Source organism: Culex quinquefasciatus, chromosome 3 (genome assembly GCF_015732765.1).
Source record: "Culex quinquefasciatus strain JHB chromosome 3, VPISU_Cqui_1.0_pri_paternal, whole genome shotgun sequence".
Taxonomy (NCBI): Eukaryota; Metazoa; Arthropoda; class Insecta; order Diptera; family Culicidae; genus Culex; species Culex quinquefasciatus.
Genome location: NC_051863.1, coordinates 47,987,702 through 48,011,267, shown reverse-complemented (window position 1 = coordinate 48,011,267; position 23,566 = coordinate 47,987,702). Strand labels below are relative to the sequence as shown.

Genomic DNA, 23,566 nt, shown 5'->3' with positions numbered 1-23,566 from the left:
TGAGAATTAAATAAAACCCAACAAAAACTCAATTTTTGTGTTTGAATAAAAATAAAATGTGACTGTTTGTATTAAAATGACTATTATGCAGTTGAACTCTGAAAATATTGTAATTTTAAAATATCTGAAAATTTTATTTAAAATTTAAATTACAATTTTAAAATAAATTTTAAAAGAAAGATATTTTATCAAATGTTCTGAATTTGAACACAATTTGATAGGCATTTAACTGTTGAAAGATTCCCAAATAACTATATAAAAATATCTTAAATTCCAAATATTTCCAACATTTTAAAATTATACAAAAGTACTCGAATCTGATTTAAAAACACAAACACAAAGTTCATTGCAATTTGTCCTTAATAATTTGTTTGACTGAGAAAGCCAAACATCATCTCATACACCCTTACCAAAAATCATGATTTTCTGAGTTCAATATTCCACTTTTCATACGATTTTTTGAGTTCAGGTACTACAACCATAAAAATGGTTAAACGGGTTGAACTGAAAAATTTGTATGAAAAGTGGAATATTGAACTCAGAAAATCATGATTTTTGGTAAGGGTGTAAAATGCTACTGAAAACAGATTTTTTTAAATTCCACCAAATGTTTTACAGTAAAAATTGTAAACAGTCCGTCTCGATTATCCGAAGGTTTGAACAATAAAAACAATTCGTATTTTTTTTTATTTTCTTTTTTTTTAACATCAAATTCGAGTTCTGCGACTTAATTTAAATCGCTGTTGAGTGGTTGTTTGCCTATTAAATTTTTAAAATGCCTTTTTTCAATATTTCATTTCAGCCATTTTGGCCGCCATCTTGGATTTCATAGTTCTAAATCATTTAAAGTAGTTTAGGCTGGTACACATTTAACTTAAAATTTTGGCCCGAAAAATCAGGGGACAAAAATTTTTTTTTCAAAAAACTTCAAAATTATAATTAAAATTTAAGTGGAATCAACTGAAATCAATTTTAGATCCATTTACCTGCGTTCAGAATCATTTTTAAGCATGTTTGGCTTGATTTAAAAATCATTTGAATTTTTGAAAATTTTCGATGTTAATTACTTTTTTTTTCGCTAAAATTTTTGTTTTCGTCAAATCTTACATTTTACATTGCAAAACAACTGAACTAGTGTAAAATGCATTTTAAAACACTTTTTTCATGCAAATGTTGAAACTGTGGCTTTTTGTTTCAATATTTATATTTTTTTTTATTTTTTCCGAGGCCTTCGGATAATCGAGTCTGAACTGTATTCTCTGCTAAGCTTTTAGCACCACGATTTTCGGTACGCAAATTTTAGTATCTTCGAAATTATGGGAACTTTCGGTTATTTATTCCCTAAAGTTACTGTCTACAAAAAAAAAAATAATAAAGCAGATTTTGACTCTTTTTACAATCATGTTGTTGAAGGGTTAAATCCGTAAGTTTGACAATTTTGGTATAAAAAGGCAACAACTTCCTTGGCTGCTGTGCACCCTCAAGTTGATATTGAAATAAATAATAAAATAAAAATAAATTGTTTTTTGTGCTTATGAAATTCAATACTTATTGAAAAAAGATTTCAAAAATCATAGCGCTGAGTAAATTTTTCTATTGACACGCATACTTGATCTGAAAAATTGCAGCTTATCAAACATTTGTTTTTTAAACCGGGTCCGGTGGTGTAGTGGTAATTGTAGTTACCCCCCTCGCCAAAGAAATATATCATGGAATACTCAACAGAAAAAAACAACAACCAAAGCCTCGTAGCTTAAGTCTATTACACAAATTTAAACATTATTTTCCCAGATTCTTCATTAAGAATAACTTGAATAATATTCTAATAGAGAAAAGTATACATTGATGTCATTTAAGCCTTTCAGGCCTGATGGGTCATATATGACCCAAATATCAAAGCTTTTTGAAAAATTCAGGCCCGAAAGGGTTAAGAGGAATTTGTCGAATTTTAACTAAACTTAAAATATTTTCCCGGTTTGTCAGTCGAATTTCCGAGTTTTTCCCGGTTTTCTCCCGGTGGAATAAATTCTCGGGGTTTTCCCGGTTTTCCCGGTTTTTTCCGAGGTGGCCACCCTGTGTTACAGACATTTTAGTATCTTCAAAACTACGGGATCTATTGATATTATTTTTTATTCATCCCCTAATTTACTGTCTTCAATGTTATTTACAACAAAGTTTGACTATTTCTATAATCAGATTCTTGCAGGATTGGGTCCGTAAGTTTGACAAATTAGGAATAAGAAGGCAACAACTTCCCTGGCTGCAGTGCAACCTTAAAGTTAAAAAACACCAGGTACTGACCCTTGACGCCTCAACGATCGTTAACGGTTTGTGATTCTTTCTTTTTACTCCCTCGGACACACATCATCGATTCCATCTATCTACGGCAAATACACATTTCTTCTTCTATTAGCTGGCGCAGAGATAATAATTGATTCCGGCTTTTTGCACAACCACTAGCGGGGGGAGAAAACTTCAAACTAGTGAAAATCAACCTATTTTTGTCGGGGTTGTTTTTTATTTATTATTTATTTGCGTTTAAGGACCACTTAACTCAAGAGTAATTTTGGTAAGTTTCAAAATGATATACACATTTTTTTAAATTTTTGGTTTGTCTTTCTATTGAAATAAAATACTCGCTTCATTAAATATGAGTAAACAATATTTCAAAAAGATGGTTCCCTCCCCTACATCATGGTATCAAATAAGCGGCGGTTGTTGCCGCAACGTTACCAACCACCATCAACAGCTCAATTGTTTGACTAATAAGTTTCGCTTCGCAGAACTTGGAAGCGTTGCGGCATCGTCCTCTGCTGGGCACGGAAAGCTCATTTTCATCTCAGGGAAGCTATTGATTATGTCTAACATTTTCACATTTTAATTTCTGAAGTGATTATCGGTTTTAGGCAAAAAGTAAAACATACCATACCTTCTGAAACCTTGTTTGCTTTTTTCACCTCAATTTCCATTTGAGACATCCGGTGCCACACGTCGATCTCCACGTGTGGAGACGGTGTTGGTAATGTCACTTCGCCCCACACCGCGTGTAGAATTCACACATAAAGGCACAGACTGGGCTGCCTTTAGGCACGGTCCGATGGTTGGCGAATTTCTCTTCTGCCGAGTTTTCCACGGAACTTCTTGCTTCTCGCGGGTAAACTGGAAACATACTCGACAGCTTCTTTGATTGGTGCTGCTGCTGAAGGCAGAAGCAGAACGGTGGAAAAAAAGGTTGACTGAACTGATCGCCTTCGATTACACCTTTTTTATCGATGACGGTCTGCTGGGTAAATAAATATGTTTGCTGAATTTCGTGGAAAATTTAAATGGATTTGAAGGAATCGAGACTCAAAACTGATACCGTCAACCGGGCTGACATTGATAGGATTTCAATTTGTTTTTCAAATATTATTCAAGCGGTATTTTTAAAACATGTACTGGGATAGGCCACACAATGTCCATGGACGTTTTAACAAAAATGTTTTTTTTTTTCAATAGTGCTTTAAAAAATAGATTCGCTGAAAATTGATATTTGAAAAACCGGGGAGACTTCCAACGTCACTGTGTTTCTTACAAATTTCAGCCTTAAGAGATACCCCTAGCTTGATGAACTGTACAAATTTTGAGCCAAATCGGTTAAGGTTCGCTATTGATCGTTGATGCTTGTATAGGAAAATTCCCAAAAATGTATGGGGTAAAACATCGTTTCATGATATCGGCAGCAGATGGCACAGGTCTCGTTTAAAATTGTTCAGGTTTGCGCTGTTTGTAGGAAATTCAATTCTCTACAACTTTGTCGAAAGTATCTTGAGAAAGAATTTTCTGATCGATTTGGTTGTCTGGGGAAAAAGTTCCGTTTATTTTATTTTATTTTTTATTTCCTAATAAGGCCGATGCAAATATTTTTCAAAGCTTTTGTCCCTCGGCTTTGGCCGGGGAGGGGGGGTGTTAAGAGTGCAAAAGAAAACGAAAAATATAAAAAAAATTAATAACAATCCATAGTATCAACATTTGAATGCAAAAAGCGTTTTAAAATGCATTTTACACTAGTTCAGTTGTTTTGCAATCATTAGTTTTTAAAAAAAAGTGAGATTTTACGAAATCGAAAATCAATTTCAGCCGATTGAACTTAAATTTCCATTGCAATTTTGAAGTTTTTGAAAAAAAAAAATTTGCCCCCTGATTTTTCGGGCCAACTTTGAAGGGGAGGGGGGGGGGGCGACAAAAACTTTAAATAAAATATGTACCAATCTAAGTCTTTTTTTTAATTTTCAAATATGTTTTATAAGTTTTAGGGGACTTAAAAACACATCTTATGAGCAATAGTGCGTGATGCTGCAAAACCTGGTTCAGAAGTTGAAAAAATCGTAGTTTTTCGAAAATATTGAAACCTGGACAAAAAAAATTATAAAAATCGTTTTTTAAAGCTCTCAACGGTATTATTCCCAGTCGGCCATATGGAGGCCATTTTTGTTTTAGAAAAATATTCAAATCTTGATTCAGAATGTACCCAGGCAGACGGTAATAACAAAATTCATGCCATTTCAATAACAAATACTGTTAAAATAACAGAAAGTGTTATGGAATCTTCTTGAAAAATCCATTTTTGCATAAGAGTTTTATAACAGTTTATGTTATCATAACAAAATTTGTTATTGGTCTGATATTGGATGAAAGCCAAAACAACTTTGGAATAACATTTCTTGATATGGAAGAAAAACTCAAACTGTTATTGGGATGATCGGATTAGTTGTTAAAATAACAAAAAATAATAACAAAGATTTGTTCGAAGAATAACTAAAAATGTTATTAGTCTGTTATTACAATAACAATCTAATAACAGAAAAATCATAACGACGAATAACAAATCTTGTTATAAATAACATAAAATGTTATTGGCTTAGTATTTTCAAATATCAAAAAATGTTATTCCCAAGTTATTTCCGTCTGCTCGGGTATCAATCAAAAAATGGCTATTTCTGGACCCTGTATTCAGAGCCATCATTGACAGTTCTAACTTTGTAGAACATTATTACACTCTAAAAAATAACCCTGCAAAGTTAGGAAAAAACATAAAATCTTAAAATGAAAAATTTTATTCTAAATAAAAAATTACCCTTCTGGGTCAATATAGATTCGAAAAGTACATTAAATTTTCCTTAAAAATTTACAGTCGAGTAACGGAAAACGGCAGCGTTTTTAAAAAAAATTTAAGTGTTTTTTTCGATAAAAAATACTTTTTTTCGGAATTCTGAGTACGCCATTAAATCGGGCGTCTAATTTTACATAAAAGTCCCTTTCTAACCAAATTTCTATCTCATCACCGTTTCAGGCTGCAAATTATTGAAAAACACCTCTTTTTTCGCATGTTCAGAAAATTGAAGGGGTCGTACCGCACCTCCGTCACGAGATATCAAAAACGGACCTCGGATTCATGATCAGAGACAAAAGTTACCCCTTAGGACAAAGTTGCACGCAAATCGAAGAGGGGTCGGTGCAACTGCTCTGTTAGTTGGCGGAGAATTACCCACTTAGAACTTTAGGGTGCCCGTCGCGGGATTCAAACCAGCGACTTCTGGATGGTAAATCAAGTACGCGGTCCGATTGATCCACACAGGCTTTTAATTCAGACAATTTTTCGGAAATTTTGGTCCAATTTTCAATGAGAAAAAATTAAAATTTTGCTAAATTTTCTAATCTAATATTTCAAAAATCGTATAATTTTTGTTATTATAATAATTTTCTTTTTGTAGATTTTTTTGAATATTGACTTGTATTTTTCATATAAAAGATAAGGAAATTTCACAAAAGCTTCATTTTTAAACATTGCAAATTTGATTTTGCATTATTGTTTAGGTTCTTCAAAAAAAAATAAAAAAATGTGTATTTTAAGCATTTAACTTTTTATCACTAAAAGTTAAATTCCTAAAATACATATTTTTAAATTTTCTGTGTAAAAAATCGGAATTCGATTTAAACTTTCACTTCATAAATGGTGAAACACTCATTTTGTTAGACGTGAATAATAAGTTATGAAAAATGGAAGTAATAAAAAAAAGCAATCGAACCATAAAAATAAACCATGAATATTTAGTCAACCATAAAATAAAATTAATGATGGATCGTTATTACAAGCCTAATTGATGTTTTTTTCTTTTTTAATTATGATTTTTTCAACCCTAATTTCTTTAGTTTTGCATTTTTCTATTTTTGTTTTTGCTATTTTTTAATTCTTTAATCCCGTTCATTTCAATTATCCTAATTTTGAATGATTTAATAAACTCCTGCTTTTTATGTATTATCACCCTGATCATAAAATAAAATAAAACCGTAGGAAAATCCAACCAGCAAATGCAGTCTCCACCAAGACAAAAGCTTATTATCGTAATCAATTGAATAAAGCCAATTTATTGAACCAATCAGCCAGCTCTCGGTTTCAATGTGGCGTCGTTTCATAAAATGTGTCCCGTCCTTCGTAGAACCACGATAAAATCCGTTTGAAAGCGGTCCCTCATCCCGGACCACCAGGCCTCCATTCATCCCGCACAGGTAAAACTATGGGAACATTCACGTGCCACGTGAACATTTTAAAGGGTTGGAGAGTAAGGTGAGCAGTTGTATAAACATTTGTTACCAAAAAGTGGGGGGTTTGAAATGTTAAAATTTGTCTACGTAATTTGTAGATGGCACCTTAAATAATCAATTCAGATTAAAAAACCCTTTAATGTTAATCTTATCCATGAGATTTTTTTTTTCAGAAACTGAGGTATAATGTCAAGAATGAAAACATTTTCAGCAAAATAATTTAGTTATTTTTATGTTTTTTTTTACTGTGCACAAAAAAACCTCTGCTTTACAGAGATTGTTTGACAAGCCACCAGCAAGAGCTGTTTTTCCTGCTCTCGTGCGACAACTCGATGGCCTCTTTTTTTCTTCTTCTTCCCGTTTCCCTCCCGATGGTAGTGACGGCACGTGCAGCGTATTCATTGCAAGGAGTAGGAAAAAATGTTTTTCACCGTCGAACATTTTCCTCCCCCCGTTCGAGCTGCCAAACTCGCGCTTTCATCCTCTCTGAGCTTTTCATCAAATCTTAAACAAAAAGGTTACACGTGAATGTGCTGCTTTGGAGACTTGTTTGCTTTTCTTTTTCGAGGTGACTGCTCTTTTACATAAGGGGTCTAATTTAGAAATAGTTTCGAGCCGAAATGTGAAATTTATTTAAATTATGTAAAAATTTATAAAAAAAAGTTGATCCTTTCAAACATTCACTCATCTGATACCTGATTTTCACATGAAAGGTCAAAGAGACCATCAGAATGAGAATTTCCTGCTTGTGAGTGCACTCGGCTAGAAAATCTAGCAAATTGCAGCCTGGGGCTAACGATAGTAGCAGCCGGTCCCATTTGACGACAGCTGATAGTTGAAGATGCAGGGTCATAACGGGAGTAACATTTGCAAAGGTCTACACTAGCGTGGCTCATGGATATATGAAAAAGACAAAAGTGTTCAATTCCAAACGCCTCGACCGGATTTTTGTAGCAATATGGCCCCAGAACATAGCCTGAAACTTTGAGCGCATTTGGTTAAGGTTTAGTACTTCCACCATTGACCTGAAGTTAGTATGGAACTTTTAAAGATTTACTATGGGAAATTTTCACTTTTAACCTCTTCTTAGATAAAGTTTCCCAAAACCCAATCAAATTTTCTTATTCTCAAGTTTCTTATAGGTTTTGATCCGGGGAACAACTTTGTAGAACATCGCAAAGCGCTAGGAATTGATCCTGAAAAGATACAGGATATTTTTTGGAGCTAGGATTTTTTTTTAACGTGCTCTAAAAATTTGCCTGTATCTTTCCGGGATTAATTCCTAGCGCTTTGTGATGTTCTACAAAGTTGTTCCCCGGATCGAAACCTATAAGAAACCACTACTTTGAGAAAAATTCATAGGGCATAGGAAAATATACTCGAAGAAGAGTTAAAAAGTTGAAAATAAATAAATTAAATTTATTGAAATTTCTTTATAACTTCAGGTCAATGGTGGAAGTTCTAAACCTTAACCAAATGCGCTCAAAATTTCAGGCTATGTTTTGGGGCCATATTGCTACAAAATTCCGGTTGAGGCGTTCAAAATTGAACACTTTTGTCTTTTTCATATATCCGTGAGCCACGCTAGTCTACACTGACTTTACGTTACTCAGTGCATTCTGCTCGCTCAGCACACCCAAAGGAAAAATATATCTCAAAATCTGCAACAGTGGATTTGTTGCAGAAAATGTCATATTTTATAACATTTTTTGCAGCAAGCCCCTAGATCATTTTTGCCCGCGTGTAAACATTTCAGCGATCTGCAGTTCTCACCAACACATATAACGCTAGCCCGTCTCCGAGCAACACTCCAAAGAGAAGCATATGTTGGTGCTCTTTCACATACTTTTCATCAAGCGTCCATGGCGCGGTGGTAGCGTGTCGGATCAATAACCAAGAAGTTAGTGGTTCAATCCTCGTTCTGTTAAGGGTTTTTTTTTGTGAAATACAACCAAAAAGCCGTCGGTAATGTCGATAATTGTCGGTAACGGGCAAAAATGTCATACCCCTATATCGCAAAAAATGCATGAGGACAGTTTTCATGCAGATTCTGATATACTTTCATGCCGCCATGCATCACAATCATGCGACTGCCAGTTGGGTGCAGGTTCAATCAATTCAAGTTTTGAGCTTTGTATTTTTCGTTTAAGGCCTTTTAAATTGTTACAACTGTTTTAGATTTGCTCAAAGAGGATGGTTCAATGCTGCAGGGAATCACGTAGTTTTCCATAGTTTTGCTGCTAAGCTTACTTTGCTGGAGTATAAACAGTGAAGCTCACGGTCTCTTTCAAATCGAGTGATATCTATACAGTTTCTGTTTGTTCACGTGTGCAATTGTAATATGCACAACATAGTTCCATGGCTTTGTTTCGGATTGAGTAAAGAATACAAAGTTTTAACGATTTGAATTATTAAATAAGATTGCATCAAGCCGACAGAAGTTAATTTTTGAAAATCGACTTTCTTGTCATTTTTGCATAAGGTGAAGCCGGCCATCAATTCCATGAAAAAATAATTCATTTACTTTTCTACCACAGTTTTCGATACTCGAAGGTCGAGTTTGTGTGGAAAAAATGTATGAAAAACCAAATGTTCTTACGGTTTGGTAGGCACGGAGCGCTGCTTGCATCCAAATATTCCCAAAAGTGGAAATTGAATGCTCTACAACTTTGTAGAACAAAACAAAGCTGTGAAACTCAATTCTGAATAGTTGGTAGCAATTTAATTTCTGTATGGCTCGGTTATCAATGGGTTAATCTTAACCAATTTCGCTAGAAATTTGCACTCATAATAAGCCAAAAAATAATTTTTTGCATATTTATTTTTTCTGGGTACCCTTATCTGCAACAAAATGAATCAACAGATGGACAATATCAAAAACCTGGACCACAAATATTTAAAATATTTTTTAAAGTAAAATTGAATTATTTTCGTTTTTTGCATTTTAAAAATACGTTTTAGGAGAAAAGCACCCGGGTAATTCTCTACCAACTCACACGAAATCGGGAAAAGTTGCCCCGACCCCTTTTCGATTTCCGTGAAACTTTGTCCTAAGGGGTAACTTTTGTCCCTGATCACGAATCCGAGGTCCGTTTTTTGATATCTCTTGACGGAGGGGCGGTACGACCCCTTCCATTTTTTAACATGCGAAAAAAGAGGTGTTTTTCAATAATTTGCAGCCTGAAACGATGATGAGATAGAAATTTGGTGTCCAAGGGACTTTTATGTAAAATAAGACGCCCGATTTGATGGCGTACTCAGAATTCCGAAAAAAACGTATTTTTCATCGAAAAAAACACTAAAAAAGTTTTAAAAATTCTCCCATTTTCCATTACTCGACTGTAAAATTTTTTGGAACATGTCATTTTATGGGAAATTTAATGTACTTTTCGAATCTACATTGACCCAGAAGGGTAATTTTTTTCATTTAGAACAAAATTTTTGATTTTAAAATTTCGTGTTTTTTTCTAACTTTGCAGGGTTATTTTTAAGAGTGTAACAATGTTCTACAAAGTTGTAGAGCAGACAATTACAAAAATTTTGATATATAGACATAAGGGGTTTGCTTATAAACATCACGAGTTATCGCGATTTTACGAAAAAAAGTTTTGAAAAAGTTACTTTTTGCGTTTCTCTTTGTTTCGTCGTCCGTGTCTGTCATGGGTGACCATAAACGGCCATGGTCGATGACGACCAACTTTTTCAAAACTTTTTTTCGTAAATCGCGATAACTCGTGATGTTTATAAGCAAACCCCTTAAGTCTATATATCAAAATTTTTGTAATTGTCTGCTCTACATTTTTGTAGAACATTGTTACACTCTAAAAAATAACCCTGCAAAGTTAGAAAAAACACGAAATTTTAAAATGAAAAATTTGTTCTAAATGAAAAATTACCCTTCTGGGACAATGTAGATTCGAAAAGTACATTAAATTTCCCATAAAATGACATGTTCCAAAATTTTTTACAGTCGAGTAACGGAAAATGGGAGAATTTTTAAAACTTTTTTAGTGTTTTTTTCGATGAAAAATACGTTTTTTCGGAATTCTGAGTACGCCATCAAATCGGGCGTCTAATTTTACATAAAAGACCCTTCGACACCAAATTTCTATCTCATCACCGTTTCAGGCTGCAAGTTATTGAAAAACACCTCTTTTTTCGCATGTTAAAAAATGGAAGGGGTCGTACCGCCCCTCCGTCACGAGATATCAAAAAACGGACCTCGGATTCGTGATCAGGGACAAAAGTTACCCCTTAGGACAAAGTTTCACGCAAATCGAAGAGGGGTCGGGGCAACTGCTGTGTGAGTTGGCGGAGAATTACCCACCCGAAAATATTTTGTTTTAGAAAGCTGAGATTTTTTTTCTTTTACGGTGAACATTACATCTTTGCGAAATTTCCTGACCTTTCAATAAAAATATTTTTTTTTATTTTCACTTTGTTCTTAAAAATAAGGAAAATCATGTATTTGTATCAACAGTGAAACTTGATTTAAAACCTTGAAACTATTTTTATTGAAAAGATCTTTCCTTTCAAGAAGAATATTTCAAATGCAAAAAACGAAAATAAATCGAACCTTAAATTGTCCCGCCCGTGTGGATCAATTGGACCGCGCACTGGATTCACAATCCAGAGGTCAACGGTTTGAATCCCGCGGCGGGTGCTCTAAAATTCTTTGTGTAAATATGGGTATTCGGCGCCGTCGTTCCGTGCCATTCTTTCATACACTTAGGAGCCCAGGGCGGCGAAGTCCTTGTAGATAAAAGGAAGACACTAGTGGTTGGTACTAGCAATGGTGGCCGACAGCTATAAAGTCAACTTCGTTTTTTTTTTTTTTTTTGTTGTCTTCGGCAAAGTTGTAGGTATGGATATGGACTACAGTGAAAAAATAATACACGGTAAAAAAAATGTGATTTTTAATTTCACTTTTTGTCACCAAAACTTGATTTGCAAAAAAAACACTATTTTTAATTTTTATTTTATTTTTTGATTTGTTTTGGAGGACATCAAATGCCAACTTTACAGAAATTTCCAGAATGGGCAAAAAATCTTTGTCCGAGTTATATTTTTTTGAATCTATACAGATTTTTTTTTTTAAATCGAAATATCGGCCGCAAACAATTTTCAACTTCAGTTTTCGATGTAAAATCGAATTTGCAATCAAAAAGTACTCTAGTGAATTTTTGATAAAGTGCACCGTTTTCATGTTACAGCCATTCTTAGGTAACTTTTTTTTGTCCACCTTCGAAAAAACTATGTTTGAAGAGCTGAGAAAATTCTCTGTATTTTGCTTTATTGAACTTTGTTAATACGACCCTTAGTTGCTGAGATATTGCCATGCAAAGGTTAAAAAACAGGAAAATTGATGTTTTCTAAGTCTCACCCAAACAACTCACCATTTTCTAACATTTTTTTTTCAAAATTAATTTTTCCTACACCAGATTTTGCACCATTACGTACTTTGGCTCAGAAGATGTTCTTTAGTCCCCTTAAGGATCCACTACACGCGAACATTTTTTGCTTCGACTTTTTTACGGAAATTGTCATAACTCTGAAAAGAAAACAGTTAGAGTCCCACTGTTTGTATTAGTTCCTGTAGAAATTTTATGTAAAGTTAACATCTGATCTGATTGTTTCAATAGTTTCTTCAAAAAGCCAAAAAAAAAAACATGCGAAAGTAGGTATTTTGAAGAAATACGAATTGCTTTAAAATGTTTATCTCCATAACTTATAGGTTTGAAAATATTGATAAGTGCAGTGCTTCTGGGGACGCGCAGTCCTGTTTTCTCGTGATAATTTTCGTCTCTTTTGTGTCGCTGTTTGTGTGCATGGGGTGATTGGTCATAATAATTGAATAATGCCTTCATAAGTGCAGTGCTTCTGGGGACGCGCAGTCCTGTTTTTTCGCGATAATTTTCGTCGTAAATGATCGTATAAATTTATTACAACTTTCAGTTTTAGTATTAACTCATCATACTATCGATTTTATGAAGAGTAAAGCGTCATTTATTTACTATTTTTGAAATTTGCTCGCGTTATCTAAATTGTAAAAACAGTAAAATTATACTGATAAGTCCAGCCCATAGCACTACTGCTCGGCTGGCACGCGTTCGATAAAAATAAACCATTTTAAATAATCAATTATCTATCTTTCCGCAGCCGGCTGCCTAAGATTTAAAAAATTCAACCAATAAACAAAATGCTCATGGTCACATCACTACCACTCGTGAATCCTGACCTCATACCCATCTACTAACCCCCTCAAAACTCATGTGATACTTTGTCGGAGAAGCAGTCGATTGGGCGGTCTCTATCACTCAAGTATCGGACTAACATTCCCATCCACTTCCCCGTGACTCTACCACTGGTCGTGGCCGGCGCCGGTATTGATCAGCATGATAGGGGCCTTTGAGAAGTTGCGAAGCGAGGAAAGATAGCACCCATTCATTTTCCACGGCTCGTGGATGTAACTTCTGGAGGTCCTGGTCAATAACGGAGTAGCAACTGCGGGTGGCACCTATGCTTATGCTTAAAATTTAAATAAAAATGCATTTTTTGATGTTTTTGGACTCATCTATCTACAGAATAATGAAGATTATGGCAAAAAACTATATACCTCAACACTTACAATATCAATAAATGCTTTTTATATTGTCCAAAAATCATAATGAAAGTTCAATAAAAATTAGATGAAAACACAACATTTTAATGTTTTGCAAATAACTTAAGCTGTTTTTATACAACTGTTAACGCACATAAGAGCGTCTGTTGCTTGGTTCGTGGCATAATCGGATCTGGACAGAACTGAAACTCGCGGGTTAGCTAGTGCACAGTAATTTGTAATCAAAACTTTATTGCTCTCGGTTTCTGTCGGTTATTGAACTGTACTGGATAATTAGACATGAAAACTGTAACTTTCTACATCTTGAGCTGTATTTCAGAACAGGACGGTTCTGTTCTGTCTGATCTGTTCTGTACTGTGTCTCGCGGAGCAATGGCCACTTGTCGAGAAGATTCTTGTAACCAAAGCTGGTAGTTCTAGCGGGAAATTCTATCACAATGCCAAGAACTCATTTGGAGATGCTTAGAATTATTCTGTAGTACTAGATCTAACTGAACTGATACAAATCTACAATCTGAACCTTTTGCATGCGCAAACAACAACGATGCTCAAATTCTTCCAGCATGGTTTAGCAATGTTAAGCTTCCAATTTCTTTGATTTTTTCCTGGAAAATTCTTCCAAATACCGAGAAAAGCAGGGGGTGCATTTTGCCCCGGGGGTGTATATTACCCTCTCTCCCCCTTCTATGGCTCAGAAGATGTTTTTTTAGTCCCCTTAAGGATCCACTACACGTGAACATTTGTTGCTTCGACTTTTTTACGGAAATTGTTATTACTCTGAATAGAAAACAGTTAGAGTCCCACTTTTTGTATTAGGTCCTATAGAAATGTAATGCATAGTTAACAAGATCTAAACTGATTTGATTGTTTCATTAGTTTCTTCAAAAAGCCAACAAAAACATGCGAAAGTAGCTATTTTGAAGAAATTTTGCCAAGGTTTTCGGATAATCGAGTCTGGACTGTAAATTGAAACTTGGAGCATTTGTTTAGCGATAGTAGACGAACCAATTGCTTTAAAATGTTTGTCTCCATAACTAAAGGTTTGAAAATATTTGCCATCAAACTTTAAAAATCGATTTTCTCGAAGAGTACTAAATGATCTTTGTCACAAACTGGCACACAAAAGACGATATGCAAAAACGTACAAATTTCACAGAAACCCAGGTGAGCTTTGTTTGAAGTTAACCAACAAAGGCTGCACAAAGTTTCGCACTCTCTGGGTTGAAACAAAAAGAGAGAGAGAAAAAAAAACAAACCTGCAGAAGCAAAACTTTCCACGCAGCATCCGAAAGCTTCCCAGAACACGAGCGCTGGCAAAAGTTTGTACAACTCCCCGGAGGATTTGCAGCGCGTGTGCAAAGTGCAAAGAGTACACTCGCGCTGCTGCTGCTGCTGGAGGGGGTCTCCATCATAAATCAGAAGGGAACGAGAGAGGGTTGAAAAAATCGAAAACTTTTCCCATCCACTTGGTTGGGTAAATTTCAGTCCACAGGCCGTTGCTGCAGGACCCCAACCAAGTTAATTAACGGAATGGGATGGAAAAGTTCGCCCCGTGTCACAAAGTTTGACAGATGAGCGCAGTTCACCGGGTGGAATTGCTATCGGATCTCATTGGGGGAAGTTAGATTGGTTTGGAGTTAATTAGTCCAAATTTGCTACGAGTAATCGTTGGTTCAAACAAAAAATCGTATGGCCTTTGACATCTGTTCTCAAATTTACCGTCGAAACTTTGCCGATTTTGATTAAACCCATAAATTCCGTTAAAAATTGGCACACTTGGCAAGAACGTGCCCACTTGATGGGGTTCCTCAAGTGTTGTCGGGGGAAGATAATTTTAATTCCGGGTGCAGTGTGAAAACTTCCGGAAAATTGCTATTCACCTCAGTCGAGGATGTGTTCACGACGCACGAAGTCACGTTCAACCGGGTTGCGTTAACCATGGCGCTGCTGTTTTGGTATGCAAAGGAAGTTGCGGCAGAAAAATTGATTTCTTTCAGAAAGGATTATTAAAAACACGTCAGAATTTATAAAGAAACACAAAACCGCTGTATCAGCCATAAAAAAATATACTTTCCCATAATATCACTGCCCAGAGATAGTTATTATATATTGCGGTACTCATTCTTTGAAATTTCTAACCAGTGCAAACACATTATTTTCGCCGAAGGACCAAGTCCAATTTGAAACATTTGGTAAATATTTGAGCACGAGTTCCACCGGCGATACTTTTCCTCCTGCCTCAGCGAAGTGCGGTGTTCTGTTTGCCGTTCTCAGCTAGCAACTTCTGTCGCCATGGTTTCCTTTCTAAGAAGCGGAAAACCAGCACCACCACCGCCAGAGAACACATCTCCGGGACCAGGTCGGTTTGAAACAGTCCCAAAATTAATGGAAAATTGGATCACTTTCAGAGGGGGAACGTCCCTCCCTCGAAAATCTTCGAACCGACCTCAATTATCATCCGAATCGTGCTTATAAGCCCTATAGGGTAACTGGTGTCAACTTTGGCTGACAAGATGAGGTGATCAAATGATGTCCTTTAAAATTTCTGTCAATCATTCGACCAGTGACTCTCAAAGCTCTCGTAAATTGCTGCTGAATTATGCAGCAGCAGTCGATGACAAGGGCCCGTCCCTTCAGCGGAAAATTTCATCATCGGGAAAACCAGTAAGGCGAATCTCGCCTGACGACACGAGACGTGTCCTCGGTGGCTTGTCTGTGTGCACCAGCATTGGAACTATAGATTATCACTTGACTGAACAATTACAAGTGGTGGTACTTGCGTGTTTCGGGATTTGATCCTGCAGATTCTTCAAGCGTCCATTATCTTGACAAAAGATGACGCGAAAATTATGCAGGGTGATAATGTAATGAAAGAATCCAAAGTCACCAAAAATAGACTGCGTCTCGTTGAAGAGCATTTGGGAAATTGTTAAAGATGAAGCTTTTTTGAGTCAATACATTTTATTCCGAGACTTGTCCGAGTCAGTGTTTTAATCATGCTTATAAGCAATGTAATTTTCGAATCTACATTAACCCAGAATTTTTTCATTTTTTCATTTAAACAAAAAATTTCTTTTTAAAATTTCGTGTTTTTTCTAACTTTGCAGGGTTATTTTTTAGAGTGTAACAATGTTCTGCAAAGTTGTGGAGCAGACAATTATATTTTTTTATGTATAAACATAAGGGGTTCGCTTTTAAACATAACTAGTTATAGCGATTTTACAAAAAAAATGTTTTGAAAAAGTTGGTCGTCATTGATCATGGCCGTTCATGGTCACCCGCGACAGACACGGACGACGAAACAAAGAGAAACGCAAAAAGTAACTTTTTCATTGTCTGTTCTACAACTTTGTAGAACATTATTACACTCTAAAAAATAGCTCTGCAAAGTTAGAAAAAACACGAAATTTCAAATTGAAAAATTTTGTTCTAATTGAAACAATTACCCTTCTGGTTCAATGTAGATTTGAAAAGTAGGGGAAAGTGGGGCAAGTGTAACAAGCTAAGGAAATGCTCGTTATAACCCATTAAAAAGTTAAAAAATCTGTCGGATTTTATTATAATCATCTTATTCTAGGTCTTGACTAAGACTTTGTTAAAACAAGTTTTTAAAAAATCCTGTTTTTTAATGTGAAAAATTGATTTTAAAATTTTGATTTTCCGTACGTTCTACTCAACTAGTGGGGCAAGACGAACAACCCGTTGGGGCAAGAGGAACAATGCATGAAAAAACATGTTAATTTGCTAACAATTGAACTGTTATCACTTAGATACATCAGATTAGAATGTATTTGAATGGTTTCTTCATTTTTAGATTAAATAATAATATTTTACTAAAAAATTTATCGTTTTTACGAAAAAAAATACTACTTCGATGATAAATAGTAAATTTTAGTAATATCACTATACTTTGTCTGTACATTTTTTTTAACGATTGTTTATCAGTTCTTAAGTACTTTCATGTATTTATTTCCCAATAAAATATGTTCTTGCAGCAATTCGTATTTTTTTCCATACTAAAAATCCATATGGTACACTTGCCCCACCTGAACAAGATTTTTTAAAAGCTCTCAACAAAAATAACCAAAAGATAAATCATACTTTGTGATAGTGGCATGTCATTTGTAGGGACACTACTGATCTAGGAAAAATAGCATTTTGATAAAATGAGCCTTAAAACGAACCCTAAGCCTTATTTTGTACTTTCCAAATATTATAAGAAAACAGTAGTTTTGAAAAATACTTCATTAAATCTTATGCCCCGTGGTGTTTACGTCGTTTTGGCGGTTATGTGGTAGTAGAATCAGCTAATTGCATTGCTAGCAACAATTCCTCATACTGAAAATAATCAAAATTGTAAAAATTACGGCCGTAGGAGCGATTGTTCCTCTTGCCCCATATGGTCGTCTTGCCCCACCTTCCCCTACATTAAATTTCCCTTAAAATGACATGTTCCAAAAAATTTAACAGTCGAGTAACGGAAAATGGCACAGCTTTTAAAACTTTTTTAGTGTTTTTTCGATGTAAAATACGTTTTTTTTTTTCGGAATTCTCAGTACGCCATCAAACCGGGTGTCTAATTTTACATTAAAGCCCCTTCACGGGTCCCCCACAGACCGTTATTATGAAGAAAAAATTTCCACCCAAACCAATGATTGGACATGGTTTCTGGGACCATTTTGCACCTCTGGGCCAAGTTTCAAAATATTTGCCGGCAGAAATTTCGAATACGGTCAGTTTTAGTATTTTTAGTTGAAATTAAGGGGAAATCGCATGTAAAATGCGTAGGAAAAGTTCAAAGTTTCAATGTTTTAACTCTTAAACGTTACTGGTCATGGTTTTAAATTGTACTTACATGTAGCAGAATGATATAAAATGATTTACGGAGCTGACTTAACCGGATTAAGCCTTAGTTAAGTGACTTAAGTATATTATTTACAAGTTTATATCGAAATATTTTTTAAAAACTCCTACATTAGGCAATTTTAAGTCTAGGAAGACTAGATTGCATAAAAATAATTAAAATGGGGTGACTTTGAGCCAAAGGGTGCCAATGTACAAAAGATTGTTTTGATAAGCATTAAGTTTATGTCAATATTTGTTTGTAGACTGCTTGATTTGATCTATTTATGTTCCCAAACCCAAAAATAATTTGATGATATTGTTTCGAAGATCGCAAAAATCTATAAGTCGTCGCCGTCGTGCTAACTTGTCGTACGTGCATTTTGGGCCAAATTGAGTTAAGAACGCCACTTTGTGCAGCTCACAATGCCTCATCTTTTGACCTTCACAGATCCCCAAAATTCGATTTCAATCCTGAGATATTCAATGAAAACCAAAAAAGCTCCGAAAATTTTTGTCACTCTACATATAAAAGAAGTTTCAATCTTGTCGTGCTATCTTGTCACTCCTTGAAAATTGATGTAAGTGCGACAAAGGGCAAAGGGATTTCAGGTCAGGCTGCGTTTGACGCACGTACAAGTGAGACTACCGTAAACATTTGTAATTATAACTCCGGACTCCAGCAACCAACTTCAACCAAACTTCGGGACAACAAGCCTGGCATATCCAAAGAAAATGTTAAAATAGTATAGTCTAATATGTATAGGTTATTGAACTTATAAATATTTACATATGAAGGACGATGTAAGTTTTCAATGTAGTTTGTGTCTTAAAACTCTTGTCAGGGTCCAACAATAAGGCTAAAAATCTTTTGTAGTTTTTTTCGTTCTTATTCAACTTTCTATGGAATTTTTCAAAATTGTGGGAGAGGACAACAATATTTGCAACGAGTAATCCTTACAATTCAAGCTTATCGAGCTTTTTGTTAAGCTATTTAATAGACAAAAATCATCACACCGTCTTTTCAGACTGACTGACTGACTGGGCCCCTTAGCACACATGAGGAATCGGCAGCCGAAGCCGCTAACCACCGCGCCACGGGGTCCTCAGTTAGTTATTAAACAAACGTAAAATTTGGTACAATGTCACCCCTTGGCTCAAAGTCACCCCATTTTAATTATTTTTATGCAATCTAGTCTTCCTAGACTTAAAATTGCCTAATGTAGGAGTTTTTAAAAAATATTTCGATATAAACTTGTAAATAATATACTTAAGTCATTTAACTAAGGCTTAATCCGGTTAAGTCAGTTCCGTAAATCGTTTTATATCATTCTGCTACATGTAAGTACAATTTAAAATCATGACCAGTAACGTTTAAGAGTTAAAACATTGAAACTTTGAACTTTTCCTACGCATTTTACATGCGATTTCCCCTTAATTTCAACTAAAAATACTAAAACTGACCGTATTCGAAATTTCTGCCGGCAAATATTTTGAAACTTGGCCCAGAGGTGCAAAATGGTCCCAGAAACCATGTCCAATCATTGGTTTGGGTGGAAATTTTTTCTTCATAATAACGGTCTGTGGGGGACCCGTGCCCTTGACACCAAATTTCTATCTCATCACCGTTTCAGGTTGCAAATTATTGAAAAACACCTCTTTTTTCGCATGTTCAAAAATGAATAGGGTCGTACCGCCCCTCCGTCACGAGATATCAAAAAATGGACCTCGGATTCGGGATCAGAGGCAAAAGTTACCCCTTAGCACAAAGTTCCACGCAAATCGAAGAGGGGTCGGGGCAACTTTTCCCGATTTCGTGTGAGTTGGTAGAAAATTACCCATATTTAACTATTTATATTTAAGTCACTACCGGCAACTGGGGAAAATCGGTACTACAGTCTGAATAGGTACAGGAGATCTGAGAGCAATAAATTTGGCTTGAAAAGATGTCTTGATTTGTTACATTTGTCCTGATTTGTGCAAGATTTAACATCATAAATAAACGTAAATATAACGCCCGGTATCTTAAAAACTATATCAAATTAAACAGAAAATATTTGAAGCGCAAGGCATTTTGCGGATCTGTAAACTAAAATTTTTCACAATTTTCCCTAATAAGCCAAATTAATACTGACATATACCAAATTCTAAAATCTGAATTTCCAGACTAAAATTTTATATTTTTTCAATTTCGGGAATTCCCGGGATAAAATATAAAAATTCCCGGGAATCGGGAATTCCCGGTTTTGCAAAAATCGCGAACATTTTGTCCTGTGTCTTTCCGGGATGGATGTACTATTTGCATTTGAAAATGAACTATGTTTTTTCGTCCGTTTTTTTTTAATTTTCCTATTGAATGTTATAATATATTATTGTTATACTTAAATGTACATACAAATTGTAAATCAGACATTTTTATTTTAAAAAAAATGCGATGAAAGGCACCTCAAAATATTTTGAATAAAAGTGCTTGCTGCAACAAGCTAGCTAAATCTAATCTTAGACATATGTACCCTTCCTGCACTGGCTTCTAAATTGAACTCGAAAGAAAGGTTGAATTTAATTGCTGGAAATTAATCAGTTATTTTTGCTTTTGAATGTTTTAACATTCTCAATCAGTTTTAATGACATAATACACCTTGACATTAAAAACAAAACTGATAATTGTTGCACTTGTCACCGATGTAAAGCTAAAAATAGACAAAAAAAAAGTGGTAATTTCTCAAAGCGCTCCAACAACAAAAAGTGCCATTTAATGGGATGTTGGAAATTCGGTCAAAAACAAAGCCGGCATTTGACGAACTATGGTGTTACCAACCTGAATGCGAATTGTTTGAAAAATTACCCAATAACTTGTGTTATTTCTTGGAGAAAATTGTGTTGGCATGCTTTAATGTTGTAAATTAAGTTTGTAAAACATTTAAGTACTTCGATGAATTAGAAAACAAAAGTCGAGAGGAGCAATTCTTTACGAAATCGGCCGATTTCAACCCTTTTTTTTTGATTTTTTTTTTTATTTGGCTCAAACTTTGTGGGGGCCTTTGCTATCACCAATGGAGCCATTTTGTGTCATTGGTTCACCCATACAAATCTCCAAACAATTTTGGCAGCTGTTCATACAAAAATTATACTTAAATATTTGAAAATCTGTAGCTTTTCAAGGAATTTTTTGATTGGCAATCGGCAATGTTTCTAAGACAATTTTATAGCAAACTTTCAAAAAAATGTTTTCAGGAATGAACAGTCATGGACACTATTTAAAAAAAATAAATAAAAAACGGCTTTTTCCGGACAAAATTTAATTTTAAATGGCTACATTTTCAAAACGGTGCACTTGATCAAAAAATTTGTAAAGTACTTTTCGATTGCTAATTCTATTTTACATAAAAAATGAAGTTATTTTTTTTACAAAAATCACTATTTCAAAAAAATCATAACTTGTCGACAAAATGTTGGCCCATACTTCTAAATGGTTTAAAAGATTCGGGGTTTTGTCTCCTAAAACATTTACAAAAAATCAATAAATAAAAATTACGATTTTTGGGAAATTGAATTTGTGCGTTTAGAATCATTTTTAGCATGTTTGGGTTGATTTAAACCCACTTTGATTTTTTTTTTATTTCAATGTACAATAAAAACCGCAAAAAGATTTTTTTCGCATTTTTTTGTTTTCGTCAAACCTTACATTTTTTGAAAAACTAATGATTGCAAAACAACTGAGCTAGTGTAAAATGCATTTTAAAACATTTTTTGCTTTCAAAAGTTGAGACTATGGCTTGTTATTAATTTTTTTTATTATTTTTCTATTTTATTGACCCCCCCTCGTCCCCGGCCAGAGTGAGGGTCAAAATCTTTGAAAAATATTTTCACTGGCCCAAAAAAAAAAAAAATATCTTAAAGAATTCTTATTTCTAATGCCTTTAAAAGACAAAAAAAATTGGATGAAAAATTTGTTTTTTGGCGAATTTTCAGATCGAACCCTAGAGGGCGCTAAGAGGCGGGGTTGTTATGTGATTTTTTCAGCAAAGTTTTCTTATGATTTCTTAAACATTATCTTTGAAACAGCTATAAGTTTTATTGATAAGGAACTGAAAAAAATGAAAAATGATTAAACGATCAGACGGATTTTTTTTAAACGGCTTTGATAAAAAAAAATTAGTAATATTTTGAATGTGTTGTCTAAGATAAAAGCAAATTGGCCCTGAGTTTATAAATAGAGTTATCAATGCCAAGAAGTGGCACTTCCGGCAAAGGTGTGTCTCATTACATGAAAAGCCGGAATAATTCGCCACCCACTTCAACTGTACTACCTCGTTTATTCACAAGCTTATAAGTGATGAAAGAAAAAAAAATCAAGCAGCCTTTAAATGCCTGTCGGTCTGAGTGTGTTTCCAAGAAAAGCTACCATGGCGTTTATTATTTCACATAGATGTGTGTGTGTGTGTTTGAATGTGCGGGGGTGGTTTGTCTAAATCTGGTTGTATTTGCGTACGCCACCTGTTTTCCCACAGAAGTTGTGCCTCAGCCCAGAAATGAAGGAGGAAAGTTTATTTATAAATGATAAATAGCAACCACCACCTTTGCTGGGCCGTCTGATTCGGTTCTGGTTTGCCGGTGAACGTTTTAGTTCTCCAGAAACAGACCGCTAAGAACGTCAGGTGTGTTTTTGCACGAGTGATGAATAATTTAGGAACCGACCGGGGATGCCTGGTGGGATTACAAGGCTTCATGAATAGTTTTGGAGAATTTAAATGAAATTAGGCATTCTGCCAGATTTTACAAGAGTTCAAATTATTTTAACCTAAAATACAAACATTCATTCAGCTCTGGTTGGCTTTGCTTGAAACGCCAAGTCATCGCTACTTCAGCTTTAAGCTCGGGGTGCTAATGGATGGATTTTGCCGAATCCTTGGAAGAGGATCAACATGTGTTTTGCCCTGCCAAGATGACGACGCAGGACAACCGATGATGATAATGAAGAATGATGAAGGCGCTCTATCAAAGTCCTAATTGAATGGATTCCGAGAGAAGCAAAAGATTACACAACGACCAACAGGTGGTAGTATTTCAGCCGGAAAAGCTTCTCTGTTTTTTTCTAAATATGATTTTCTTTTAAACAAACGAGATTTAATAACTGCAATTTACAACCTCTTGAAGCAAGCAAGAATCTCACCTTCATCAACTTGATGAATAGAGCTCATTTGGAGATATTTAGCCTGTTTTGATGAATTTGCACACCAGTTAGATTCCGAAAGGCAAGCCGCCTCCAGCAAATCTTGATTACATGCATAAACAACATCCTTCGTGGGGATATGTGGGTGGTAGATTTAATTAACGGGAATGAAAATCGCAGGCTCAAGTGGTGCCTAAATTTTGAGAAGAGTGTTTATTTCTTGGATTTTATAAACGATGAACACGCCTCAGTAGATTTACAGAGCTTTCTATCAAAAAAAAAGCTCAGAATGGATATTGTTTTTTGCAAATGGCCTGTCTGCCCGAGCAGACGGAAATAACTTG

At 35.0% G+C, this 23,566-nt stretch overlaps 1 protein-coding gene across 2 annotated transcripts in view; it reads left to right on the top strand.

The window, feature by feature from the left end:
* The window catches only part of LOC6036940 (PDZ domain-containing protein 8), a 55,803-nt gene that overhangs the window by 11,874 nt on the left and 20,363 nt on the right, over positions 1-23,566 (top strand). The window lies entirely within an intron of this gene.